This window comes from Helianthus annuus, chromosome 15, assembly GCF_002127325.2.
Source record: "Helianthus annuus cultivar XRQ/B chromosome 15, HanXRQr2.0-SUNRISE, whole genome shotgun sequence".
Taxonomy (NCBI): domain Eukaryota; kingdom Viridiplantae; phylum Streptophyta; class Magnoliopsida; order Asterales; family Asteraceae; genus Helianthus; species Helianthus annuus.
In genome coordinates, this window is record NC_035447.2 from 78,544,476 (window position 1) to 78,553,804 (window position 9,329).

The following is a 9,329-nucleotide window of genomic DNA, read 5'->3' on the forward strand; positions in this document are numbered from 1 at the left end:
ACGTTAAGCAATATTGTATTTTACACTGTCACTACTATTTTTATGGTTCGATATTTTAAGGTAAATTAGAATGTTTTATGAATATATTTGTGGATATTTGGTACGTAGTCTTATAAGTAGTAATGACAAACTAGAAAAGCCTGAACCATTTAGGAAAAAACTTGAAATATTTGATACAACTGAGATAGGAATTTAGGTTTAATAACTTTATAGAGGTAGGGAAGAAATTGTGGATACATATGAGATGGTTTGACAAGCAGGGAAAAGTGAACAGAGGCGAAGTATAGAGGGGGGTCGACCCTCCGAACTTTTCGCTCGTATAGAAAGTTTTGGATATATACATTTTTGACTCCCCGGTTCTATAGAATTTTTTTGGTATATACGTTTTCGACCCCCCCACGCCCCCGTCATTCGGGTCAAACTTCGCCACTGAAAGTGAAGAAAAAGAAACTCGAAAAATACGAGAAAATATGAACATTTGATACAGATATGAGATTGGGTTTCATGTTTTTAAAACCTGTATGATACCAGATTATACCCAACCGTATAAAAATGGTTAATCTATTAGTCAATTTTCTAGTGAAAAGTCACCTTGGGGGTGAGACAAAACAAACATTATTAAATAATCCGCAGCTGTATGGAACGTGAGTTCTCGTTTACAACCTGATGCCATGAACATTTAAGTATTAAATTTAAATGTATAAAAGAAATATATGTAAAAGTTAATGGACAGAAAGTCTGATGCTATAAATTCTATGGTTAATAAATCAACTTTATAAAAGTGTTATTACATATTGCCTTTTGCGTGCATAGTGTATAACCATTAATACATAAAATGGTTATCATACGCGACTTGTAGTCATGCATTATATTTTCACACTTGTAGCATCAGGAATGTTTTCTTCGTTAGTAATTAACTAACAAAAAATCAATGGATATACCAACGTCAACGTGACTCAAGTATCGTCTTTTTTCTCATAATTTGTATCAGTAATGGCAACCCGATTCTTCGTGATATTAAACATACTCAAGTGGAATTCGAACATAAGTCGCGTATCTAGGTATAGCCACAACATCGATCGTGGACTTACTGTTTTGTTGCTGATCCTATAATTTGCAAATGTTTGTAACTTTGTTTGGTTGATGCACTGCTTGACCACGACATAGACCATGGTTTATACTTTGTCATTTGTGTAAATTTCTCAGAGTTGAATTAATATGGTGCCTTGATGAACGAACCATGCACGGTCGTTCTAGACCTCGACCGTGGGACTTCTGACATATTTTTTGTGATTTAGTCATGTGAGTTTCTGGAAATTTTGTTACGTGCATATGTTTGTTTATATGTAAGCATTTATCACACATGTTAACATTTTTATCATCTTCAAAATAACAATTTATTTTTGGGCATGAATGCCCCAACATATAATATTTTGTGTTTCTAGGTATTTTAACATACCTTAAACAATATATGAGAATATACATAGATTGCTACCTCAACAAGCACAAACTGGTTTTGTATTGGAGAGAAAGACATTATACATCAACATTTTTAGTTATATGGATAAAAGTGATTGAAGAAAAAGTTATTTTAAATATGTACAACTTTATGTCAATGTCACAAAAAATGTACAAAATCAACTGGTTTTAAGATTATCAAGAAAAATAAAATTTTATCTTTTTGCAACCTTTATTTAATTTGTTTAAAACGCGGTTTCAACGAATTTATTTTAAATACAATTGTGGAATAAGACAAAAAATGCTCTCCATTAAACACTAACCTGGTCAATGTTTATTTTATAATTATCTTTTAACCAAGTAAAAAATTACTCATGAAAAGGACTTCTAGTTGATTTAATTAGTTATGGCAAAACCGAAACAACATTAAGCGAAATGCATGATTTCGTTATACGAAATATTGAATATTTGTCGGATCATTATCTATATACTATATATAAGCATTTCCCTTGTTTAGAAATGTAATTTCACCTAACTTTTTTAAGATGACATACGAAAAGCCAGTTAAAATTCCTATTTTTTCTCATTTTCTCCCATTATTGCCCCTCCCCTCTAACACACCGGCCTCCCCGTGAAAACCCTACAACATGTCTTCACTCTTCAATTGCAGATGAAGCGTCTGGACTTCCAGCAGTTTCCATCGCCCCCTCTGCTCTATAATAACTATACAGGCTATAGAGAAAAATAGAGAGTTGGAGAGACAGAGAGATGGAGCCACTGACGGAGAACAGGAGAATATATATGAGGGATCCAGTCGGTGGTTCCGACGACCGTTCTACGGCGGCATAGCCACCACCACTACGACAACATCAGAAGCCGATTCTGTTGTTTTTTCCATTCTCGGTTCCCTTTGCTTGGTGCTCCGATTTCAGGTCAGTAGGGTTCCACCATTTGGTTTCGATTAAGGTTGTTGTTGATCGTTGTTTCCGAATTAATATTGCTTATATTTATGATAATTGATCTGAAATTGTTTTACAATTAGGGTTAGGGCTCTTAACTTCTACTCTTTTAGTATGAATTCTTTTTTTCTGGCTAATTTCAAATCTGGCCGGATTAATTTGAAGGCAACATGTATGATTTTCGATTTTGGTTTTGGTTTGGAAATCGATTGCCACCATTTTTCATCTGATTATTATTATTATTTTTTTTCCAGGAGAGAGCTTGGATTCCGGCAGCATCAGGTATCCATATGTCGAGAAAGTGAAACCCGTTACAGATCTGCAAGTTTGATTTTGCTATAATTTTGATTATCATGTGCATATTTTACCTAAGCTGATTTCAGATTTGATTGTGAGATGAATGATTTGGTTACTATTGTTATACGAGAAGTCTCTATCGGCATTTTGTTCACAGGCTGATGTTGGTGGTTGGGTCGGTTGGGATTTGCATTTAAAATAAGTGGTAATAATCATGTAATGTGTATGATTTTTGTTATCAACCCTTTTATATCTTGTAGAAACCACTAAGTGGAGCAGAATCTGTTCAAACTTTTTCAGGATAGTTTTAATTTCCACCATGGACTTATCTTTTACATCACTTACAGAACTTGCAGTTTTATTTTCTTAAATTGGCATATGTTCTGGGTCTGTTAGTGATTAAAATGGGTTCCCTGTGTTTTAATAGGTAAGAAACTTTGTCAATGCGATGCTATAGTTCGACTTTGTAACGCGAAACGAGAACTGTTATCTCGACTTACTCTGTCATCTCTATCGTAAGTCCGTAACCTAGCATTTTGGTGAAAAATATCAGCTAAGCCTACGTTTTTGGGGAAAATGCCGGCTAAGCCTGCACTTTAATTGTTGGAACGTTGTCAATACGATGCTATAGTAAAGGTGAAGAACTACATCTTTACAACAAAAAAAGGGATATACTGTGGCTATTTCTTTTGACCCTATTGACCCATAAATTTTAGCAATTTTTTGGTTTACCAATTGACCTGTCAAGATAACCTGAGTCTACACATTTTAAGTTAAAGAGCTGCTCTTACCACCTATAGACTCATAATTTATCTTTTTATTGGGTTCAGGAAGAAACCTTGATTGCAATAAAAGCCTCTCATAGAACTACTGTAGAAGTTCCAGATTCAGATGAGGTAAGTTTGAAAAGAGACTTAACTCGCAACTATCTCAGTGGTACCATCCCTCCAGCATGGGGTTCCATGGGGAAGATTTTAAACGTGTACTTTTTTCTTTATGTATAATCTTTAATCGTCGGATTCGGTATCCAAAAGCTTGTTTTTTTTTTTGCTTATTTTTGTCCTATTTGCAGTCCCAACTTTGTAAGTTTTCTTTAAACTTACTTTAAACATAACTTCAGTGACTTGTTTTGTTGTTTACGGTGTCACTTCTGTTGTTAATTAGATCTGTAGAGGACAATTTGATGTCTACAACGATTCCTGACGAGCTTGGGAATCTTGCAAGCATCGAGAGATTGTAAGCCTTCTTGAATTTTCTTTTTATTGTTGTTTGGTGTCCTTTGCCCTCTATATCTCGTTATCCTATCAACTTATATACGTTTGTTTCATTTTTAATTGTAGGTTTTAACTCTTTTAGTGGGTCGTTGCCTGCATCGTTTGCGAATCTGAATACCATCAAGGAATTGTGAGATCAACCACCTCATTAAATACGAATATATTGGTAGACATAACTGACTATTTTATTTATTTATTATTATTTTTTTTGCAGTCGGATACAATTTCTCTGGGAAGATCCCCGATTACATTGGGCGATGGCAAAGTCTCAAGAGCTTGTGAGGCATTTTGCTGCTGTTCGATTTTTAAATTATCGCTAATAGAAATTATATTTAATTAAAAATTTTAAATAACAGAAGGATGCAGGCCAGTAGATTGGAGGGGCCAATATCTTGGAGAATTACTCTTTTGGCGAACTTGTCAGACTTGTCAGTAATTCCTCATACATCATGTATTTAATTTCTTGAAATTGTGATCGTTTGTGTTGACTGAATCAAGATATGCAGGAGAATTAGTGACTTGGGAGGAACAGCCGCGCTTTGTCCACCTTTTGTTAACATGACATCTTTTAAGACCTTGTGAGTAGTTGAACTTCTTCTTCTAATGAACCAATCATTTAAAACGCCACATTGCTAAAGGCGGTTGTGCGCCGCAACCTGATGACCTCTAAGACGGCCCCGGTTAATGGTGCAGCCAAAGGGCGTTATAAAAGCTCAGTTGTTTCTTACTATGTGTTTGGCCTTGGTGTGTGTCGTCAAGAGAATGCTTGAATGATCATACCACATCATTACCTGCTTCACATGGTTGAACACACGGGGTTCATGACTTTTGTGCATAACTTACAGCCGAGTTTCAACCTGGTTAACTTTAATACGGTTCAAGGTGACTGTGTAGCAACTTATATTAGAGAAAAATAGACCGTTCACATGGTGATTAAAGTTTATTAAGTAACCCAACCAAAAGATGTTTAGCTTAGAGTTCCATCTTTGTTCCACATAGATGAATGACGCTTGTAGCATGTTTCATTGTTTCAATTTTTAGTGGTAGAAGCCTACAGTGAGAGTCTGAAATGAGGTGGGGCAACATTGTTGAATCGCTTGTAATTATCCAGACGTGATCTGATGAAGTGTGATTTAGCTTACTCGTAATATTTACAATATTATGTGAAATTTAACATAGCCAAGTGTAATATGAAGGGTATAAGATGAGTTTAAGTGTAATGTAATTAAGTTACTCATATAAATGAATGTATATTGTTTAAGATTATCTGTAATTTGAAATCATATGAGTACATTTCTGGTTAAAGGTTGTTCTTGATTTGGATGACTCTGGTATGTGCCGGAGGAGAGATATATACACACACAACTTAAATACGAATTTTTTTAATTGTTTTAAGGTTTGAACTATGTTTTCACCCCGTATTGTTAACCCCGTCGCAACGCGCGGGTTCCCCTACTATCTATTTTGAATGGTAAGAAGCTCCTCTTGGAAACCTATCGCCAGCCTTTCCTTATGGTTTTTGGCCGTTTTAAGGTTTGAATTATATTCTTGCCCCTTATTATCGACTCCGCCGTAACGCGCGGGTTCCCCACTAGTAGTAATATAAATTTAAATTATTTATGAAAATCCAGATTATATGTTACTAGAAATTATAAGTTATACTAGATTTTGAACCCGCCGCGCGTTGCGGCGGCACCGTATACGAAATGGGACGTATAGACTATAACCGATCAGGCTCGTTTCTGAACTAAATCTATGTAAAATGTATGATAACTCAAATTTATACCGTCGGACCAAAAAATATAAATTTACGTCAAAACATAGGCCAGCTCAAAACGTACATAAAATAAAACGTTTTATTATTGACCCGAATTAATTTTCAAACAAAAACTACGTTAAAACGTAGATGAACTCAAACTTATACCGAGACATCCATAAAAAAAAACGTAACCCATGAGAATCAGGGTGACCTTAAAACTTTAGAAACGTGAGTGGGTAAAAGTGACATTTATAAAGTTAAAGGGTTACCTTTAACACTATAGCGAAGTTTGGGGGTAGAGTGGATTAAAAGTTACGTTAAAGCATAGATGAACTTGAATTTATTCGATACATCCATAAAACAAACACGTAAGAAATTAGTTATATGGTAATAGCAACGTTTAGGGGTAGAATGGGTTGCATGTCAAAATTTTGAATGTTAAAGAGAAGTTAGAAAATATGAGGTCATTTTTTGTGAAGCTAAAAAAATTGGGGTCGGATGGGTTAATAGTTACGTTAAAACGTAGACAAACTGGAATATATACTGACTCGTCCATAAAAATAAACGCATAAGAAATTAGTTTTAAGTCATTGTTATAGAAAATAGTGCGATTAACTGATTACTAACATTTTCGTTCAATCTTGAACAAAGGGTAACCATACTAATATATAAACAAACATAAATATGAGGAAGTATGTAAATCATCATTTTCAACTTATATAACTTATATTTGTGATGCTTGAAATTCAACGTTATATAGTTGGTTAGAGCTTTATAGTTACTTGTTTATTATAAAAACATTAACTGCTTCTCAAATATGATATATTAATGTATAATACCCAAATGTTCATAAGCAAATGTACCAAAATTACAAAACTGTATTTAAAACTACTTTTTGCACTGTATCCAAACACCCATTTTTTTCCAATGACCAACAAAGTATTTTATTCAAAACAGGGAAAGCAAATAGGTAAACCCATTCACCTATGTACATCATCATATGCACCAATATCACAACATACCACCCAGGTTAGAGTAACCATTCTTGACGTGTTTCAGATCCATAGGACTTTGATCTCTTCCACGATTTTTTTGCAATGACGACGTACTCCGATTAAACACCCGCTCATTCCGGTTCTTCCACAAAACCCACATCGTGACCGAATTTTTAGCATGGCTGTTCTTTTCCTTGACACATTAATATATCTATGCATTCCCAGCAAGTTTTTCACATGAAAGGCAAAAAACGCAAGTTTCTTGCACCATTCTGAAACAATTTGCCATACCGATTGTGCCCACTCACATGGTACAAACACATGTTCCATTGTTTCTTCGTATACCCCACATATCAGACACAAAATTGATGGAAATAATAATTTTCTTTTAGCTAGGGTCGGAAGTGTTGGGAGCAGGTCCAATCTCGCTTACCAGTTACCACCCGAGCACATCAACTTTTTTTGGAACCTACTTGTTCCATGCATAGACCTGTGCTTGAACTTACCAACAAAACTCCTGAATTATGCCCTTCAAACTTTTGACCGTGAACCCCTTGTTATATCTATCACCCATTGCTACCTATCTTCCCCTACCCCGAACACTACTTTCTGACACAACATTACAATTTGGGTAAATTCTCCTAACTCTTCTACCATGTTTGGCTACCTTTTCCAACTCTATGACCAGGTTTCCATCTAGGATCCATCCATTTCAACCTTTCAGCAACATAATACAACAAATTTTAGAACTTTATGTCTCATACAAAGCTGGAAATTTTAATTCTAGTAGGTCAGACCTGATCCAACAATCCTTCCAGCAGTTTATTGCAGCCCCATTCTTAAGAACACCAGTTACATTTCTGCTCAAATCAATCCCTCGTTCCTTCAATGCATCTGCCACCTTGAATATTTGTATCCAAACACCCCCTACAAACAAAACTACAATGATGATAATGATTATCACCACACGTAAACAGTCACGAAACTGAAGAAAAAATTGAAATTCCTAATATGGTGATAGCAACAAATTTTAAACAAAAGGTGCATAAGATTTTATACCATGAAAGATGATCATTTATACGGCTTTCCAGTTCCCTCCTCCAATCCAAGATAATGACGACACATTACCATCATCGAATTTAAACTTTTTAAACTCATCATCGTCTTCAAACAGTTCTTCACTTCTTCAGTAGCAACTTTGGGTTGTTTAGTTCTTGCCATTCTTGCTTCACTTCCAAACACCTGGCAAAATGAAACATAATGTAATAATTTATCCCCAAATTTCTAGCCCTAGTTTATACTCAGTTAATACATAAGTTGAGTTTAAAAGTAAACTTCAATCAAGTTGAATCATAGTGTCTAGAGATAAACAATCAAACAAAAGAACATTCATTATGAAACTAACATGATAGCACAGGCAACAAAATCGAACCCAGGTACAATCTTCATATACTTACCAAGAACAATCAAAAGATCAATGATATATAAAGACATGACCTCTTTGCTGCGAGCAAGCTGGTTGCCACGACATAACTGGTCTTTGCTGATTTGAATCAGAAGTAGCGGACCGGCTTTAGGCTAGGACATCTCGTCGGTGAACCGCACAACAGAGATGACAGATCCTGGTCACATGGAACGACCGGTGGAGGTTGCGGTCTGCAACGGGAACTTTGCCTAATCTCTTCTCAGCAACGCGGATAAAAATCGAGCAAGGGAAGAAAAACCCTAGATGCTTACTGGTATATTTCACGCAATACTCAATTCAGAATCAATTTCATAGTCTCCACAGACACAACGAAATCACCATCGGCATAATTATTCACTTGGTTCAGATTTGCTTTGTAGAGAAAAGAGATCGGAGATGGAGGAGAACGTTTGCATGTAGCCTGTAGTAAAGCAGATGGTAAAGAAAGAAAGAGACTGTACGGACATGTAAAGGAAAGGGACTAAACATGCTAAAAGGAAAAGTTGAGGGGTGAAAGTCGGGCTCATGCATTGAGCACCGACCTTTCATTTTAAGATATAGATAATTTTATCATAATTCAGTGAATTCTCTCCTATAGTGTTTACATATAACTAATTATTAAAATAATATTTAGAGTTAATTACATAGTTAGTTCCCGTGGTTTGCATAAATTAACATATTTAGGTATTAATAGTTTAAAATCACATTCTAGGGTATTAACTTTTCATTTTGTAACGTTTGGAGGTATTAACGTTATTTCTAGGTTTAAAATCATATTCTATTAGTACCTAAGTATGTAATTTTGTGCAAACCACAAGGACTAACTATGTTAATACCCTAAAAGTTAATACCTCCAAATAGGGGTGTGCACGGTTCGGTTCGGTTCGGTTTTTGGGTAAAATCAAAACCGAAACCGAAATGTCGGTTTTCGGGTTTTAAAAACCATTCGGTTTCGGTTTTTTTTTGGTTTCGGTTTTTCGGTTTTTACGTCGGTTCGGTTCGGTTTTTCGGTTATTTCGGTTTTTGGAACAAAATTATGTAAGATTCAAAAAATAAAAAGTATAATTTATATTATAACAATCTTTTTATATGTTTACATTTAAATTATTATAGTTAACCTCT

At 35.1% G+C, this 9,329-nt stretch overlaps 2 long non-coding RNA genes across 6 annotated transcripts; one reads left to right on the forward strand and one right to left on the reverse strand.

The window, feature by feature from the left end:
- Positions 1-2,028: 2,028 nt before the first annotated feature.
- Positions 2,029-5,254, forward strand: LOC110912108. Of its 5 annotated transcripts, XR_002577693.2 has the most exons (9): positions 2,043-2,390; positions 2,672-2,699; positions 3,142-3,350; positions 3,545-3,610; positions 3,879-3,950; positions 4,055-4,118; positions 4,203-4,266; positions 4,345-4,416; positions 4,495-5,254. It is a non-coding gene; the product is annotated as an uncharacterized LOC110912108 (long non-coding RNA). The 5 variants fall into 5 exon arrangements; XR_002577691.2 differs by having other exon boundaries at positions 2,037-2,390; positions 2,672-3,350; XR_004881141.1 differs by having other exon boundaries at positions 2,029-2,390; positions 2,672-2,919; positions 3,142-3,950.
- Positions 5,255-6,639: 1,385 nt separating this feature from the next.
- Positions 6,640-8,595, reverse strand: LOC110909984. Its single transcript, XR_002575748.2, has 4 exons — positions 8,200-8,595; positions 7,802-7,984; positions 7,540-7,681; positions 6,640-7,459 (listed from the first exon to the last, which is right to left on the reverse strand). It is a non-coding gene; the product is annotated as an uncharacterized LOC110909984 (long non-coding RNA).
- Between the last annotated feature and the right edge of the window lie 734 nt (positions 8,596-9,329).